Genomic DNA, 19,817 nt, shown 5'->3' on the forward strand with positions numbered 1-19,817 from the left:
AAAACTTGCTTAATAGTTTAGAACATTGTGCCCCATTACAATATCTAAATAACCAGATTTACCCATGAAACTGTCTCAGTCGCTCAATTAATTACATACAGAACATTCACAAGCAGATGATATGGCAACTTGGTTTGAGCAATTTGACACAATAATATGTTTGGGACTGTATGGTTGGCCAGAAATTGTATTCAGGTTGCAGTGTTTTATGTAAAATGAAACATTGATTAAAGCTATTTAGGTATTTTCTTTTTTTGTAGTACTTGTGGCTCACAAATAGTAAACATGATCTACTGCAAACCCCTGATTTTTTTAAAAAAAACATTTTTGTTTCTCACAAAATCGGAACAATTATTTTACAGCAGTGAAGGATTGAAGGATCTATTTAATAAATGTCATAACATCCAACTAGTTAATATTGCTAAAGCAATGCATGTGTAAGAGACTCTTCCTCAAGGTAGTGTTTCAAGATCCCTGTGGTGAGGGTTTTCTCCCATATCCAGGCCATTATTTGATGTAATGAAAAGAGAAAGTGTGCAACACAGAGATTGTTAATTAATTTAGCCTAACAAGATGAAGATAAATGAAGCAAAGCACGGATTGAATGAAGCAAGAGGTCTTATTTACAATTTAATACTACTTTATATTAGGCATTTTTCAATTTACAAAAGAAAGGAGCTTAAAGAAAAGGTATTCCGCAAATGCATGTAGGATTTTTTAAATTTATTTTATTAACAGTTCCTAGAACTGCTGAAAATACCTTTTGGGTTAGCCTTTAAGGTCCTCTCTTTTTTTTTTTTTTTTTTCATTTTCACAATCATTTACCTCAATTTGATTTTAAAATATTCTGATAAGAATGAAAAAAATTAAACCCTAAACTTTTTCCCATTGAAATCAATAGCAAATTACCAATGGAAATTATTGCAAGCCCAACTGTTAGTTTTTCATTGTTTATATTAATCTAGAGTTATAGCTTATTTTTGAGCAATTTCTGTGTAGAAAAATGCATTAAGAGGCGTAACTATAAAAATACAACAAGATGTGATTTTAGTTTGCATTCCAAAGTATAAATCTATTGTTTATGTTTTCAACTGCCCTATTGCAGTGAAAGCTAAGAGAGGAATCCAGGATAGTGTTAATTAACAATGATTTCATGTCATAAAATGACATATGATTTTTGATTTAGGAGAGTATTTCTTTCTCAAGGCCATGTTTGTTTTAAACATTTGTGAAAAGCTGTAGTTTCTAATTTCTAAAAAATTAAAAATCCCCCAAGATTAAAAGGCATGTCAGAGATTTCAGATGTCTCCTCTTTCCAGTCCCAAATTTAAATAAAGACTATCCAAAGTTAACAGTAAACTACAATTTGCATCAGTTCAGTCACTGTGTCTCAAGGTGTATATTATTCAGTTTCCCAAGAACAAAATTTATGTAGGGTATAATTCTACAGAGGTGAAGAAAAAAAATAAGATCTGTCATGTTTAATATCTAAAAACTAATTAACAAAAAAGTCCTGTGTTGTGACTGATCAGAGATATCTTTTATCAGTTTGTCTTAAACCATGAATTGTAAATGACCAAACTTATTACTCCTTTTTTTTTTTTTTAATGGAACATCCTCATTTTTACAGATGAATTGGTTCTGTCCACTATTTGACCTTCTGCCATGATTTCTGTCTGCAAAGGAAATGCCTTCCTTCCTTTTGCAGTAGCCAGACAGGACAGCGTTATCTACAAGCAGCGTCACCACAAGCAGTGGTCGCCACAAATAGCATTATTATGGGCCCTATGTTTTTATCTTGGGGGTCATGAACAAATCCATGCAACTGCTTCTAAAGATTTCAATAAATAGGACTTTTTATCCAGACAATTGGCTTTTATATTACTTTTAAACAAAACTACTAGTCCATCAAGAGTTTCAAAAGGAAAACAATTCTACAGAGTGCTGGTATGGCAGCACAGACCAATCATTATGGCACCCATTCTCCAGTCCTTTATTTTTCAAGTCCACAACAATAGGTTGTTGATTCAATGGACAAGACCAGAACAATTAAGTTCTCTGTTTAGCAGCAGTGCAGCATTTTAATGCCCTCCTCTAATAATGGTCTCATTATTGTTATTCTAAGACTGGGCCTCAGGAGGAGGAATATTTGCTGGAGGTACGTCATTATTTTGCAAATTTCGATTAGCTCATCATGTTGTCTGTACTGTGAAAATCGTGGCTAATTAGGGCAGTCAGTTAGACTACCAGCTTTTGAGCTTATGAGTTAAAAGGTAGCACACTTGATAGGCCAATGATGTGAAAAAGGTGGTAAAAAGAGGGATTAGAGCTGTTGCCTTAGTAACTCTAACTTCCATCTGTGCGGGAACAATGGACCTGTGTTTCTCCACCACCTTGGTGTAAAAATTGGTTTTGTTTCGAAAGGAAGGGGCTTTTTATGACAATCTGGAATTCAGCCTAACAGGGTGCAGTTTTAGTTGTTAGAGGAGACCATTGGAGGATAGGAAAGATGAAAGGTCATGGTGAGCTCCAAGGACATGAAAGGTCATTGTCTCTTGTAACAATAGTGGATTGTTTGGTCCCATTATTTCCAGCCAACTACTCAGTCAGGTGATAGAAAAGATACTACCAGTTTAGTCAGGTGGAACGGGAGAGAAAGATAATGCACCTACTACAGAACAAAAAGATAACTATAATTTGCCCTTATTAAACAAAGTTGCACTTATTTGTGGCCATCCTCTGAAGAGGGTTGTTTACTGACTTACCATTCCAGCCTGCTTTGTTCAGCACTGCCTCTGTAGGCCATCACATCTCTGGGAAGCAATCCAATGTGTTAGAAAATGTTGTTTAAGCTTTCTTCCCATGAAGAGGAGTCCCCAGGAGTACCACTGATGTGATACTTAACAATTAATTTAGTTGTTGTAGCTTTCTCACATTATTGGCGTTCCTAAAATGTTTTCCTTCAAATACAAAATAAAATTAGCTATAAATATGAAATAAATTTGCTTCAAAATTTTATAGCATTTTATAATAAATTCTACAGCACATATTGCTGAAAGTTTACAGCAAACTGTATTAGGCACTGCTGAACAGAGAGCAGAAACCTATAGTTGTGTAAAAATAGATTAGCCATAGGACTACTCTTATGCAAAAGGAAATAGATAAAGTCCCATCTTTAAACTCTCTAAGCCGAAGCTTTAGGAGACTCTGTGCCTTTGTTTTAAGGGAAAAACATAACTACTGCCATATTATTTAATAAAACAGCTATAGCAGAGTTCATGAGGAAAGCATTTCAGTTAGTGAATAGAGCTGTCGCCTCATATTTTTCCAAGAGCATCCAAACCTCCAATTTACTGTTTTTCAGAAAGATATTTCCCCCCTTTCTTATTATTTCCCTATTTTTGTAACATTATGCCTTAGTCATCCATGCAACAAGTTTATTTTTCTTTTCCTCCTACCTCTGTTCACAATCAAAATATGTCCCAAGGTCCATCACATATCTCCTAAAGACTAATTTCTTTAGATGAGAATTTCCAGAATGTTTCACATTCTTATATGAGATCTCTGAACCCTTTTAACAGGTTTGCTTTATAATATTTTTATTAATTTCACAACAGGGCTGCCAGAGCTGATTGAATTTTTATGAAACGGATAATATATATGCAATTTACTACTATTACACTTGAAAATAAAAATTATATATAATTTTTAGGTATCCCATCTTAAACTGTTCTGACCTCATTTGAACTCCCCTTTTTAGCTATTCTGGGCCTCTCTTATCTCATTTTTACTCCTGGCCACTCTTGCTCTTGCTTTCTGACAACACAGATGGGTGGCCTTGCACAAACTGATAACTGTGGCAATTTCTCAGCACACTATTCACTAATAAAAGATGTTATTTCCAGAATTAGGCAGGCATGTGTCATACTTGCTGGCTGACTGAAGATGAGAGGTCGAGCTGTGGCTTCCTGGGAGCCTGCAGTCGTATGAGCCATTGGACTTTACAGTTCCCAGGTTGTTGATGCATTGTTTTACCAGCAACTAGGTTAAGTAATTAGAGTCTTTCAGAGAAAGGAAGTCTTGGCTGAAGTGTTTGTAAGCTTTTAGTTTTTTAAGATAATATATTCTTAGTTTTTCTCTTTAGCTTGCTATTTAGTTCTTATTTATTTGCTAGCCTATGTTTTGTTATTTTTGTATTACAATGAGCCGAGGAGTGTAGGCTGCTTCATTCAGAATGGGAGCCCTGCAAAGGGTTAACCAGCAGAGAATTACAAATGAACTATCAGGAAAGTTGATTATTAATCCAGCAAGAGAGAAAATATCCTTCCAGTTAGCAAGAATTAGTACCTGAAGAGCTGATAATATTGTTCGGGCTGTCGGTGTGGAATGGCAAAACCAGGTAAGCTAATCATCTTCTCAAAGGAACAAAATCTTTTCTTTCTGCTTTTCATTATAAGAGAGTTTAGTTTTTAAAAGAATCTTTGTTATTTTACTTAAAATATCAGCATGTGAAACAGCATATGTTGATCCTCAGTTTCCTCAAATGAATGAAAGAAATTAAACTTGTGTTTAACTTTGGTAAGAAGATACATTTCTAAGCCTTATTTTTGAGCTACGCAATGTATGTAGCTGTGAAATATCATTACAATTCTTTCCTGGTTTGCGGTTAAGGGTGAGAACTGATTACAAAACCTGAGGAGTCCTTTGCAATTGCAAGCTAATATGTTATGTAAGTCTGTCTTTAGTCGTGCTTGGACATATTGTAGTGGTTTACAGGAAGTTTTATGTTGCAGAGCTCTTTCATTCAGAGTTATTAGATTTCAGATTTCACACTGTAGGAATTATTTAAGTTTGTTTTGATATTGTGAACACATTTCTGTTTGTTAAAAGTTTTTGTTTCATTTTTTTTTTTTTTTATTTTGGTGGGGTTTCAAAAATCTATGATCTGGGATTAGAAGAAAATGGATGTTTGGTAAACATACCACTGTGTTTATACAGAGAAATGCAAATGAAACCATTAGGTTAGTTGAATACAATCTTATAATTTTGGTAATTTTTTAAAAGCTCAAAGCCCTATCTTGGGAAAACTTTCAAATTTGTGCCCCTGGTAGTAATAAATAGGTATGATAAACATTTATGTTTTTCTATGTAGACTTCACTATTTAGCTTATTATAGGAGTTGTGTAAAAGTGTTTAGATGATAGTCTAGTATACTGTGGAAACTAGAAAGTCCGTGTTCAGCGTTTGATAACTTTTCCTAGTTGTGTGCTGTTACTTCAATTAGTGGAACTTAAAAAAATCCTGATTTGCTTGTAGAACGAAATTCAGTATGTACACAATGTGACTACAGCATCTGTCTTGGTGAGAGTCCAGATTTTAGCCTGGTATGTATGAAGTAGCCTGAAAGCCGTCTGAGAGGGATTGTGGTGATACAAGAAGGAAAACACGGATAAAACCTGAAAGGATTCCAAATTTAAAGGCTGAACCCCTGTAGCCATGTAGTTCTACGAGGTAACTTTTCGTGAGCTGTAGAGAAAGGAAGAAGAAACCTTTTAATTTTGGGAGCGGGAATAAGATGTGGCCTCGGGCAAAGGAGAAAGAGAAAGGAAGAAGAGGCAGTGGGGAAAGTGAAAGGGAGAAGTGGCATCTGACAGCGTCACTGTATCGCGTGTGACTTTGGCCTCCTCGAGCACAGGGACAGCTGGTGGCCAAGCTCTCTGAAGGGCGTCTCACCACGTTGCAGTAAACTAAAGTCCTAGAATTTGCTGATGATGGAGCTGTCAGGGCAGGAAATGATGGCATTTTGGGAGCCATGCTAAATATTCGGATATACATAGAGGCAAATAACTTCTGGAGGCGCATTTTAGCTGAGTATTTTAAGGAAGAACGGGGACAATGTAAATAAGCTGCATTTTCTGAGTTTGATCACCGGCATCTAGGAAATATATAAAGAGCAAGAAACCCAATGATGAAAAAATTATCACACAGGAAATGATATACGTAGAAAAAACAAGATTGTAATTAGTGGAGGAAAGTAAGAAACTGATTAGAGAAATGAAATTTCCCAGATGTTTAAGGAAAAAATGAAAGTTAAATTAGATAAGCTCTTTTAACTAGTATTGGAGAGGAATGCTTCCTTCAGAATGGGAGAGCTAAACTTAAAATTAGAAAAGAGCTGGCAACTTGAGTTTAGCTCAACTGTTTTCCTGCACGAGTGACTCTTAGGAATGCTCTGCTTGGAACATCATCAGGAACAACTAGTATAGAGCTGTTGGGGAAAAAGTAAAACACAAAATGAAACTCTCTGTATGCTTATTTGGAATGATTTAAGTGATTATATTACTTATGTGTGTACTTACCCACAAATTAGACAAATTGGTTGCATTTTAGTAGTACTTCAGGATTTATTGTATTTCATATATATGTAGTTGACACTTGAGCTCTAGCACTCTACTGGTTCAACTGGTTCTTTTAAAATTAATAGTAAACATTAGCTTATTGACAGAACCCTAAATGATCAAACGCCATCTGCAAATGAACAGAAACAGTCTTGATCCCCCTCAGCTATAAACCAATATAAATTAGCTATTATTTAATTATTATTATTTATATCAACTGAGATAAAAGTAATGTTCTTAAGCAAAAGATAGAAACAAAAGATATCAAGCAGAAACTCTGGGGTTTTTGTGTCCATTCCAGTGACTTGTTTCAACAACACAATAGTGTAACCTGGGAAAAATGTCCCCCTACAAGGCAGTTTAGCTGGCACCACTGCTTTTGTGCCAGTTCCTGTTCTCAGTTGTGTATTACAGGAAAAAAAAAGGGAGAAAAAAAAGAAAAACAACCAAAAAAGTTAGATGTGTCTGGAATAGGTTGATAAGAACATCATCTGATTTACTGGAACTAGTTTGACTGAGCAGGGTGTTCATGTTAAGCAAAATTATATTTTCTTCAGTGCAGACTGTGTAGATCCCAACCTGTTTAAAGGCTTAATGTCGAGGAGAGGTGAAGCTTCAGAGGTCTCTGACTAACTAGACACACATCTGGAAACACAACTGCACTCAGGGAAGGCTGCAGAAGCAGTTAGCCCGCAGCAAGCAAGCCATTCTTGTCACTACATGGTTGGTGCAGTAAGATGAGGTGGTGTGGAGGGTGGAGCATAAATATCTATATGTTGCCTGATTCTCTACTTTATAAAAACTTGTTGGTAGCCAGGAAGATGCTTGTCTACACAAACAGATGGTCAAAGCAAAGTTTGGGCAAGGTTATTTTTGTTTCTTGGACCATACCTTGTCTGGTGACAGTACTGGAGAGAGAATGTGTTTCAGGTCATTAGGGGCTCAGTGAAGCTATATGGATAACACTGAGGTGTTTTATAAGATTCAGTGTAAAGCTGCATAGTTCAAGGAAGCTCATGTCTTGTTAGCTATGGCTAAGGTCAGTTATCCACACAATGAGGGGGAAAGTCTTCCATAAACACGCAGATAGATATGGTGCAGGTGGTGCTTAGCCTTGCTTCAGTCTGTAATGTCACCAAAAGAGCTCAAGAACAACTCCAGTTTTTACAGAGTCCTTATGGAGAACCAGCAGTGTGGAGTGATCCGATATAAAATTATGTAAAAGTTGTGTCATAGAAACAGGACACATTCAGGGTGTTTTCATGGCTTTGCATACAGGTGTCTATCTCTACAAGATACTAAAGAGAGAATGTAGAATCACAGAACTCTCCTTCTAGAAGAAAATAAATTGTAAAATGCTAGGGCTGAAAAGACAAATTGAACTTACCTAACCTAAATAGCAGAATAAAACAGGCCTAGTATCTTGTGGGTTTTGCTTTCTGCAAACTCTGTAAAGTTCCATGTGTTTCAAAAAAGCTGTTTACATATATAGGTGTTTATTAGCACTTGATCCATGTCTGATAACAGAGAAAAATAATATAAGACTTCATTTTGCCTTTGGGACTATCATTTTTTGCTGTCCTTTGGAAAATAATTATATTTTAAACAGCTGCAAAAAGAGAGAAGAGCTTAAAGAGTTAATTGAATCACATGCTGCTAAAAGAAAACATTTTCTTTCCCTTTTTTTTCTCATCTGAAGTAGCAGTTACATGTGTTCCTTATTACACCCAACATAGTTCAGTAGTTTTTTAAAAATACATACTCATGAAGCAGTGTATTCTCAAAGACACATTATTTTCAGCTACTAAATCCTGGAGCAATTCAACATGTGTCATTTTTCACCTTCTGAATAGAGTTCTGTAGCTGTATCGGATGATAGCACATAACATCCCTAGAACTGTAAGATGTAATCCCCTGCCTGTCTTTACTACACGGGTTTTGGGTGCATTTTTATAGATGCCAGAGGAAAATCTGCTGGCATTTCTTTCAAAGATAGTCCAAATCAGTGTTGGTGGAGTTACTAATTATTCTGTGGTCTTTAGGCCAAATGTTTTAATAGTAGTAAAAAACACACAAAAACAACCAACCAAGAAAAAAACCCACAGCAAATTTATTTTAACTGCAATCACCCAAGTTTGTGAGAGCCAAAAGACAGCAGACTGAATGTTTTCCCACAAATGGGTCTCTTTACAGACCTTTCTGATGAGGTTGTGATGTGCAGGTGTTCAGTGTTGCAGGCAGCAGGGGTGTTCAGAACAAAGTGGAGATTTTTCAGGGCACTTTCTGCTTCAGTAGGTCAAGCAAGCAAACTCTGTGGTGCTGGGAGAAGGCCAAAGCTGGGCACTTCAGCTGCACATCCTTTTGGCCTTTCTGCCTCTGAACAGGAATGGATAAAGTAAAAAATATCTAACAGTTTGTCTGCTGTCTGATAGTTTATGCTCGTGTGCAAGTTTCCTGGCATTTTACATGTGTTTAAACCTCAGGGAGCACTGCAGTAGCCAGATCCTAATTGTTTATGCTATTTTTTTTTTCGAAGCAAAGTTTTCATCAGGACTGTGCTTGTCTAGTTTCAATTTAAAGTATTGCTCGACCTCCATATTGGCTTGGATTTTAAAAAGCCACATGTACAAGCATACACCCCACTTTTTGCATGAAAAGTGTGATCTAAATATCAAATGTCCTTGCTCTTGCTTTACCAGGGTAGGCTTTTAGCATTTATTGAGGTAATATATATGGTTTACTAGTGTTTATACTGAATCTTTCTTGCCTGTGATTTTTCAATGGACCGCTTTTCCTTTGAAAAAATAATTTTTAGGACGCTGTTGGTTCATCCTTCTACTTTTCCCATCAGCTGTAGTCTGTTTAACACTATCACCACCTTAGAGAGCACAGTGCTGGGGGAAAACAAAGTAGCTGCTGGTGACCCCGTGAAAACTGTCTGGTAAACCTGATTACTAACCTAGAGCGTTGTTTAATCTAAAGGCCAAATAAAACCCTGCAGGAGAGGAACATTGTTTTGTTCTAAATGCCTATTAGGAAGGGAGCTGCTGTGTTATAAGCAGCAGAATAATAAGCCTCCCTGGCTTGTCGGGGTTCAGATCTAGGCATTCAGTGCATACTTGCCTGGACTTCCTATTGCAAAGAAAGAGCTCAGTTTTGGAATTGATGTTGAAGTCAACTAAAACAATAATCAGTAATAGCAGCTTTGTGTTTCAGGGAGGATCAGAGTCTGCTTTGAGCTGTGCTGATATAGTTCTAAAGATAGTATATGGACTTCATTAGGGTTATTCTCTTCTGCACCCTACAGCTGTGACATGGAATCCAGAGTTTCTGGGTCCTCTGTCTCCTGCTATCTGCTTTTAGCTCCTTTGTTTTCTTTTGTTTTCTTGTCTTTCAAAGAAAGTAATGAATAAAAGTGACTACTTCATCTACTAGTATCACTAATAATTTCTGCATTGTATGAAAAATGTCACTTTCCCATTTTCCTAAAACCGAAGTTTTCAGGGAATAAATTAGAAAAAAAGCTGGGTGCCAGCAAATAAATTATTGAGTCTTTTTATAAATGTTTTTTTTTCCCCCTATCATACCATTCGTTATCCTTTAAGGGTATAATCAACATGTCTTAGGTCACAGATGATCATATAAGTTGTAGAAATTTTAATTCATCAGGGGTGATGTTCTGATTTTACTTCCTTGGCTCCAGCAGTGAAGCAACCATTTTAGTATAAAAAAGTGTGCCAGTATAATAAAATACCTCTTCAAAAATTATTAGAACTACACAAAATGGGTTGACTGATACCAACCAACTCTAGCGAGACTGAATCATACAGTGGCAATTGAAAGAAAAAATATTTGTTGTTAAAAAATAGATTGCTTTGTGGATCTGTAATACTGTTTTTAGAACCAGAGTGGGAAGAGATCCCTGCTTTAGAAAATTTGTGAACAAGCACTATATCAATTACTGTAGTTCTCACTACTAACAATTAGCATAGTGAATTCCATCCATATTATGTATAGGTGTGTCAGTCTAAACAACATATAATTATATGCAGGGTAGAGAACTTTTACCTCCATATTTATGTATCTGTGTACATAAGCATGCACACAAACACATACAGACATGGATACAAGTCCATTTCATCCATTATTTATATGTATTCTACGTATGTAAATACATAGGTGAACATATATGTGCATCTAATGACCATGAATGTACATGTGCACAGTAATACCCTCTATGATTTTTATACTGATACTTGGCACAAAGCTGCACACTTCCTTAAAAATACTGTCTGTCTTCCATATAATTCTACTTTCAGAGATGACAGTCTATAATTTAGAGAACTAATGCACTATCAGGAAAAAATGATTGAGAATTACTTGATAATATCAGGAGTCCATGAGAGTGCTGATTATTCTTCCAGGCCATTGGTAGCAGTTTTATTTGTGTAATGCATGGGTCAGTTTTAGCATGGCAATGGGCCTGTGGCCATCCCTGTGTTCTGCCTTGTACTTGCAGGATTTCTATTATTAAACAAACAGAGAATTGGACATTGCACATGTTTAATTATTAGCTAAGCTATTATTAAAGTTGTGTTTAGGGATTATAGAGCTACTATTAAAATTTTTGCCAATTTAAATAAAAATTATTTTAATTTTGTTTTAAAAAAGAAAGATTTCAGGAGAAAAATCTTTTAAGAAATACCTTTCTGGCAATATCTGAAGTAGTCCAGGAAGGGCTTGTGTCTCCTAATTAATGTAGTTATCTGGAACATGATTCCTTTTCTCATTGTTTCTGTTACTGTCTTCTATAGAATACCATCATCTAATGTGATATCATATTGTGAAAACTAAAAATTAACCTAATCAAAACAGCTTTCAGATACTTGATTAGATTTTTTGTGTTTGCTAGAAAATAGGGTTTTTAATAGCTTTCTTTCTTACAAGATTAAAGCAAGTATTAATTCTGCTTTCTAATATTCATCCTGCTTTGCTGATCAGACTTCTTTAATTATAAGAAGTGTTTATCACTTTTCTGTCCCATAAAAGATAATAAGGTACATGTACTTTACTGCTTGAACCCATAGGAAATGTTTTCTTTCATCCTTGAAGTCAGTGGACAAGTGATTAACCCCAAAAGTTGCACCAATATTTTTAATAACATTACCACTGATGGCTTTATTTTAATGTTAAGATAATTTAGGGATATTTTACATACAATTTATGAAAGCACTGGTTCTCATTATATGATACAGAGATTTTCTGGAATTGCTGGGATTTGTGTGCGATTGGTAGAGGTTTGCTATTGGCCTGAGAGTATCAATATTGAACTACTGTACATTTGTGTTCAGTGGTGACCTCAGAATCATAGATTAGTAACAAGGGGCCAAAAAAAAAAAAAAAAAAAAGTGGGTTTTGTTCCATTTTGATTTCAACAGACTTATACCCACTTAAAAACTTTTTTGAAAACTGTCAGTCATTTACTCATCCTGCCAGGTGATTGTGCACTCGCTGGTAATGTCTTGCTGGTTTTACCATTTTAGTTTGCAGATAATCTTTCCTTTTTTCTCTTCAGTTCTATTTCATACCATTGTCATAGCTGAAGACCCAAGTCTCTCAAGTCCATGGAGTGGTATTAATTTAATTTCATGAAACCTCATAAAGACCATTAAGCTTCACACAGGCACCTGCACTTTGCTTATAACTTAGACATCAGATGACGAGGTCAGGCATGTAATTTTCATAATTTAGAAATAATACTGGATCAAGACTTTTAATACATTGGTTTTTTGCCTTATGGCTTTGGATAGTGCCAATTTTTCTCTCTGTTATAAACATGGCATGGTTACTCAACCTTTGTTATCCTATTATTCTGGTTTATATGTTGATAACCATTCTATGAGCTATGAGGTGTGGACCTGCCCATACTGCATTCCCTGAACTAAAGAGAAAAAGAAAAACAAGAAAGAAAGAATAAAAGAATCCCCCCCTCCACTAACCATTAAATTGTAGGGTGATCTGGAGATAAAAGCAGAATCTCTTTTTTGCTTTTCAAATATTTGCTTGGCCTTCAAAAGGTATTTGCCTTTTGTGTTTACATTGGATTTATTTTTTTGGCCTGCATGCAGAAAGAGAATGATACATTAAAGAATAATGGACAATAGTGAGGAAAATGTGCTCAGTTTTCACATCTAGCCTGTATTTTCTACTTTAGGTTTATTTTTTTTTAATCTTGTCTACTTCTATTTAAATAGAAACTGCTGAGTATTGTAAAGGGTTGTAAATGTGAAAGTATCAGATGAAGTACAGTACAAGAAGATTATCTACAGGTTGGCAGGCAGTAATGAGAGTTGGCAAAGTGCCATTTTCTTCTATGAACCTTTGGGACCTCAAGTTATTCCTGTGTGTGGCAGAACAATGTAAGGCTTCAAAAGCCAGTGATCTGTCACTTGCAGGAGTGCTTTCTGCTGTTCCTGAGAGAGGCAGGTGAGGCTTGTCTCTGTAAAGTTGTATAAATCTTCACCAAGGTAAAAGGAAAGATGCTTTGGCTGAGAGTTGATGTCTGTCATATCATCTTCAATTCTTTCCCTGTGGATGGCATCAGAGCTTCCTTGGAACCTGCACGGTCCTTGTGGATTTACTTCCATTGAAAGAGCAGAGTTTAAGCAAGTTTGTTTAGTGTAGTTTAAAACCGCACACTCAAGGGAAGCACCACTTTGTGACAATTGACTGTTCCAAGTTTATCTTTTTTGTTGCTCAAGTCAGTCCCTTTGTCATTTTCCACATAACTACTGCATCATCAAAAGCTTGTGATTTTGTTAGAGTGAAGTCGTGAGACAGAGATATTTCCCGTACCTTCTTACTGTAATATTTAGTATTTTTGATGCTACTAACTTAAAAACAAACATGACCCAATGATTTGTTTGAAGCATCTTGATTAATGTCCTTTGAAAACAGGGGCATTTATAATAGATAGAAATATATTTCACCACATGTATGTCATAAAGCTCTTAGTATGTTACAGTTTGTGAAAATTACAGTCAGTTAATAATGTGTCAGCTCCCCACTGTGTGCTTCATAGGATACTGAATGGGTGTTATGAGATTTATTTGCTGGATTTTTCAGATTTTCTGTAGCGTGTCAGATGCCTTGCTGATTGCTTGGTGAAGCCTAGAGCATGAGCTCCCTCCTGCAATGTTTACTTTTAAGTCAATCTACATTTGCTTAAAAGTATGACAGGATTGAAATCAGATCACCTCCTTGGAACTTTCCTAAAAGCCTGCATAGTCTTTAGTGAGACTGTTGTGTGTAATTTAGATGCACACTTATATGGGAATCACCATTTACTTCGTAGTTCTTAAAATTACAGGCAATGGATTGGTAATAAAATGTGTATTGTGGTGTTGCTAAAGTGATAATAATATTGCAAATAATTTATATACTGCTCTGGGGTTTTGAAAGGGGGATAGGGAGTTCTTCTTTATTGACTTTGTCCATGATGTAATTACAAGGATTCTCTCTCCTTTTAAACCTTTCATTCTTATGTATTTCCTCGACCTGTTCATGTCTTCTAATTCTTTCATTCATAGAGAGAATCTCTTGGCCTTGTTGATACAGTGTTATTTTACACCTAAAATCTTAGAAAGTGGGAATGCTCAGTTAAGTTTTGAGTTCTGTTATCTTCCTGGTGATTTTTTTTTTTCTTGTTGGGAATACATTGGAGCATTTCTGTTTAAATGTTTCCATTCATGTCCTGCAGTGCAGACAGCCTTCAAGTTTAGTTAGAAGGTGCAGAAATGCTTGTTCTCAAAAAATAGAAAATCCTGAAGACAATTGATGACTGGGATTAAAATTGTAGGATGGCAGGCAATTCGGGCAATGAATAGGTGGTGTCTGTGGTGTTCCATTGAACTGCCATATAGAATGTTACATCAGGATAACGTGATGGGTAAATTTCTGTGTGACTTCAAGAGCATCAAGCACCGACTTGTATATCAATTGGCTTTAATAGGCAAAAAAAAATCAAAGTGAGTTTAGAAAAAGAGAAATTGTGTGAGCTGATTTAGGATTTGAAGCTCTTGTTTGATGCTAATAAAGTTTTCTGATGTCATTCTTTTTGTAGCTATAATGTACACTACAGAAATAATTTGTATAATGTGTGCTTGCGTGTTCTATCTTGAATGAGGTATATGTTTATAATTTCTGGCTTTCAGATTTAAATCTGTGAACACAGCAAGAGCTCAATGAGTTCTGATAATAATAGTCCTATAATGCAGAGATCCTGAGAACTTCCTTGCAAATCGAAGGAGTCATTCATTTCACAAAAGTGGTAGAGAAAGAAACTTGCCAGAGTTGCAAAGAATAATTTCTGCAAGGGTCACACAGAATAAATAGATTAGACCATAATCAAAATATTTTTGGGGCATATGATTTTGAAAGAGGTAGTTGAAAAGGATGAGTTGAGAATGGGTGTTTTGAGAAGTATATTTCAGATCTACCATTTGACCATGTTTCTGTCTCATGTGCCCTAAATCCATGCATATTAAGCAATATAGGCTTTAATTCCATATCTGGTTTCCATTGAGACCATATATCAGGATAGTAAGGCTCTTTTCCAGGTAATTATTGCAGGAGTTGTGACCCTTTTCTTTCTGTTTCTCTGTCCCATTTTGTGTGTAACTATGTATGCAAAGTAGGAGTGGTAGAAATTTCTAGAATTAACATGGAACAAAAATTTGTTTTAAACTTTGTTGTATTTTTATTTGCAACTTCTACAAACTTTCTTCTTCATTTAAAATTTATAATTTTTTTCTGCTTTGTTAAAACATATTTATTTTGTGTTGGTTTATTTGGAAATATTAGAGGTAGGATGGTTAGGATTTATGGAGGTATCATATAGAGTATTTCTTGCAGGTAGAATGAAATGGTAATTTTCTTTCTGTTTTGTACTTTCCCATTTTTTTATATAGTTAGTTGTAAATGCAATTCATTGTGGAAGGTGTTTTCCACAAACAGGCTGGACTGGCACACTGCTGGGGCACCTTCAGGGGGCCCTGTGGTTCTGCAGGGAGTGTTATGAGCTGATAGCATATTTCTATCTTTCTAGCTCAAAACTTGGAATATTTGAAATACTAAATTTGCATCTGGTTGTTTTCATGAAGTTTCTGGTAAATCTAGGGGAGGCATTCCCAAAATCTTCTTGTAGTATATTGCCACACTGGAATAATTCCTGTTCAACCCTTCAGTTGGTCTCAGGTGATGACTTTCTGGTAGGTGCTGGGCAGACATTTGGTCCATCAGGCACCTTAATCTGTCTTTCACTGGTTTAAGCTCTGGGCTTGTTTTAAAGTGCCTCCATCCCTCCTTTCCTCCCCAAGCCCCAGTGCCTGGTAAAGGCACCTAGGAGAGCCCCAGGCATCTCTTGACCCTGTTATTAACCATTAAGGAGGGAGGAATGGGAGGCACACCACAGCCTTGTGTCCCCTTCAGAAAGGTCTCTGGTGCCAAGGCTGTTAGAGCTGGTGGTGGCTGCAGTGGGAACCGGGGGGAAATGTGCATCCATTCCCACTGGTGATCCACAAGCTCTGCCTGGTAAAGCTGCACCTTAAAATATCTTGAGTGAAATCCTGATTCTGCTGAAGTTGCTGGGTACTTAGGCATTAATTTTATATCAGCAAGGATTTCACCAGTATTTTTATTTTGCAGCTGTAGAGGGGGGGAAGCCTGAACCAAGATGAATGTGACTTCACGTTGTGAAATAGATTCTCTGCTAGTTTCATCCTTGCCTTCCTCCCATCTGAATAACTGTAAATGATGTTCTCTGTTAATAAGTGTGTACTTTGTCTAAATTGCATTTATTTTTCTTTTGACATATATACCATTTTACTATTAATCATCCCCTTCTGCTCTTTACTGTACAAAGACACTGTTGTGCTGATGGAACATATTTAATCTTTGGTATGTTGTATTTTATTTCTATTGTTGCTTTCCCATTTCTTTATGGAAAATCTTTCTTTATTGACTCTTAAATCATGGGTTAAGCCCTTATTGAAAACACGTTCTGTATGTACTTCTTGTGAGTGAAAGAAGTTCTTTTGAGGTTATAGGCTAGGCTTGTACAAATACTTCACTATACAGTAAAAATTCAGAGGTCTCCTATACGTTATCTAAAGCTAGAAATATACCCATTTACTCAGCAGCACATCATAAAAGAGATGCATACTATGTTCATGTCTGTCAGTGCCTTAAGTCATCACTCTACAGCCTTTTTTAAATTCTCTTTTTATTGAAACCAAGGAACAAAACAAAGACCAAAAAAAAGCAAAACCAACATCAATTACATGTCAACATGACATCAAACAGCATAATATATCAGAAAAATAAATGTATGATCTGGTGACTCAATGATTTCTGTCCATGTGGCATTTACAGAGAGGTAAAGAAAAGGCAAATAGCTGCACGTCTGTATTGGGAAAAATGTCCAATATAAAATTGGCCATCGTGATAGTATCAGAAAGCTCTCAGCTGAGATTACTTGGAAATAAATAACACACAGAAGAGGAAGAGAGATTCCAACAGTCTTGCTCTGATATACATTTAGAGCTTTGTGCAATGAGCATTGTGCAGGTATAAATTTTTGTATAAAAACATTACTTTAAGGATGGAGATATTCTGCTTGCTGATGCTAGGTCCAGGTTTGTAGTTGGATGTGTAGTACAGCTGCATGCAGAGTGATGCAAAAATCCAATGAGGAAAAAAAAAATCTCTGAAAATAAATGTGACTATCTGGTGAAACTATTAAAATGAATACTGACTTCAAGCCTATTTGTGTATTTAGTGAGAGACATATGAAAAAGCCTCTTTGTATAAGTGCTAAACACATGAAAACCACTGAGAATCGGTTAAGCCCCTAAAATAATAATCTGGGAATTCCATTCATTATAATAGCAAAGGGCATCATAACTTTATGGTAAGTGGGGAAGGGTAGGAGAGAGGTGAGACTGTGGGGGTGGGAACTAGAGAAAGAAAACCCAGAAAGATCCAGAATCAAACACAGCCTCTGTTATTCGAATTTGTTGTTCGTTTTCAATGGAGTGATAACTGGAACAGCTCAGCCTGAACTGCCTGGCTCGACACTCCCCGTTCTAAGGAACTTGGATGTGTTTCACAGCTTACATCTGGACAACAGGGCACAGGGAAAAAAAGGCTCAAGGATGGATCACATTCTCTTTACACAGTTAGGGCTTGAATACAGTATATAATGTATGGATGAAGAAAGATAGATATGTACATGGAGACACATACAGTTATCTATCTACACACGTATTCATGTGTGTAGAAATCCAGATTCACATGGGACTTCTCATTTTGTTCTTAGGCTCAGTTCACAGATCTATGTTCTGTCTCTTCAGAGTCAAAATAAGTTATATTCTGGAAATATTCTGGAATTAATTTTTTTTCCTTTTTTTTACCCAAGCTGACTATTTATTCAGTGCTATCTGAGATCTTTTTGTTAATCTTATTACAAGTACAGCTATAGGCCTCAAAGGAGGTGATAAGTGACCCATTGGACCTGGAAATGGTGCTTTCTGTGAGAGAAGAGGATGCGTAATGAACTCCTTATCTTATCTTTTAGATCAGCGATAACTTCAGTGAGACCACTTGGTCAATATTGTACATCTCACTCTACAGTCTCCACAAAGCAGTGACAAAATTGTGCCCAGTGCATGCAACTTGGCCTCTATGGATGGCAGGGCAGAGAATAGTGCAGAATAGAGCCTGTGGGGAGAAGCAGCTCCTGCGGGGAAAAGAGCAGTACATGGAAGCCTCAAAGGAAATTTAAGAAGGGATGGTGTGAGTGTGCGCGCGTGTGCGTTGAAGTCTGAAGGCAGAGAGCTATGAGGGCTATGTGGAACATTTCCTGGAGCTTACAGCTCATAAACATGGCAGGATTGTCAGCCCTGCAGTGTCCATCCCTTCCCTCTGGGCCCCTGCCAGTGCCCCTGTGCCCTGTGTCAGGTGCTGCAACCTGGCCCCAGGGTGAGAGCTCCGCAGGGTGTTCTCCTGCTGCTGCTCTAGCACTCTGCCATCCCACGTTCTCTTCAGCTGAGGAAGGACTTGTCAGTCTCTCTCTACACCATTGCCCAGATGCTTGGATGCCAAAGCATCCATCCTTGTCCAGAGGACAAGGATAACTCAATTTCTGTTCAAGTTGCTAAAGGCAGGGAGTGTAAACTATCTTAGTCTTTTATTTATATGCTCATTTGTTTTAAGTGAGCTAACAGTAAACCACCAATTGTCATATCCCAAAATTTATTGAGATGGCATATAGAGAATATGACTGCAACTAACAACCAATTCCTTTGTTTCCCTGCTCTATTATGATTTAATTGTGACATTTATTTTTCAAAATTGGACTTGTTCCATTCTCCTACACAGAAGACCCCACTGCCACTGAAACGCTTTGGCATATTACGTGTCACATCTTAAAACTTTTACAGGCAGCTGGCATCTCCTCATTTGCCTCTTCTAGACATAGACAAGTCCCTCTCTGTAGTCAGCGCAAGTGAAATCCAGCCTTTTCTGGAGCAGGTTGGAGCACTGATGTATGGACATTGTTCCAAAGGAACGTATAGAAGCAGCATCACAACCTGTAAGTGATGACCCATCCTGGAGGAGAGAGAGAACTTCAAACTTTAGCACTTCCTTCCAAACTACTCCAAAACCTCTTTAGCGTGAAAGCGTCTCTCTCAGAAGCATAAAAGATTTAGTTCTTTTGCTCCAGGCAGGACTTTTAAACCTAATACTTATATAAGTAAACTGTCCCCTCTAGTTCTCACATTAACTTATAATGCCACACTGGCAGGCTCATTGGTTATATTCTGGGTGTGTGAAACAGGCAGCTGCTGGAGATGGGCTGGCAGACTAACACAGGCTGAGGTAACATTAGCAGCAAGATGGATTTTGGTTTTGACTCCTGCCTTAAGGGAAATTCCTGAAAATGTTTCTCTTATGTATTTACAGCATGTAGTCCGTTTTTTACGTGTTTGGGTATCAGTGCAATATTTCTGCATTTCATTGTGTTTCATGTTTTTGTGCAATGAGATGAAGTATTGTGCTGCTGACAATATTTAAATAAAAGCCTGGGTGGCATTTTGCAATGAAAATGAGAAGATCTTTTTTTCCAATTTAAGTTAGCATGAGACAAGAACACAAGTTTCTACTCTTTCAAGGAATTTATAAGGCTGGCAGTGATGTGGTTGTAGTACTATGCCACAGTTACCTTTTGACAGCTTCATTAGCATTATGCAAATATTTCTGTCAATTTTTGAACAAGCTGCATTTGCGATGAAAAACCTTACCGTGTGGATGGGAAGACTTTGCACAAAGTGTAGATTTAACACCCTCTTGACTCCAAAC

At 36.7% G+C, this 19,817-nt stretch overlaps 1 protein-coding gene across 15 annotated transcripts in view; it reads left to right on the forward strand.

The window, feature by feature from the left end:
- SOX6 (SRY-box transcription factor 6) overlaps nt 1–19,817 on the forward strand; it is a 403,867-nt gene that overhangs the window by 136,637 nt on the left and 247,413 nt on the right. The window contains exon 1 of one of the 15 annotated variants that reach the window (XM_064425393.1): nt 3,911–4,399. The exons of 13 other annotated variants lie outside the window; for them this stretch is intronic. The gene's annotated coding sequence lies outside the window, so the exon portion shown is untranslated. Of the gene's footprint in view, nt 1–3,910; nt 4,400–18,863; nt 19,051–19,817 lie in introns of those variants that run through there. One more of the 15 variants, XM_064425394.1, reaches the window with a different exon arrangement.

Source organism: Passer domesticus, chromosome 6, assembly GCF_036417665.1.
Source record: "Passer domesticus isolate bPasDom1 chromosome 6, bPasDom1.hap1, whole genome shotgun sequence".
Taxonomy (NCBI): Eukaryota; Metazoa; Chordata; class Aves; order Passeriformes; family Passeridae; genus Passer; species Passer domesticus.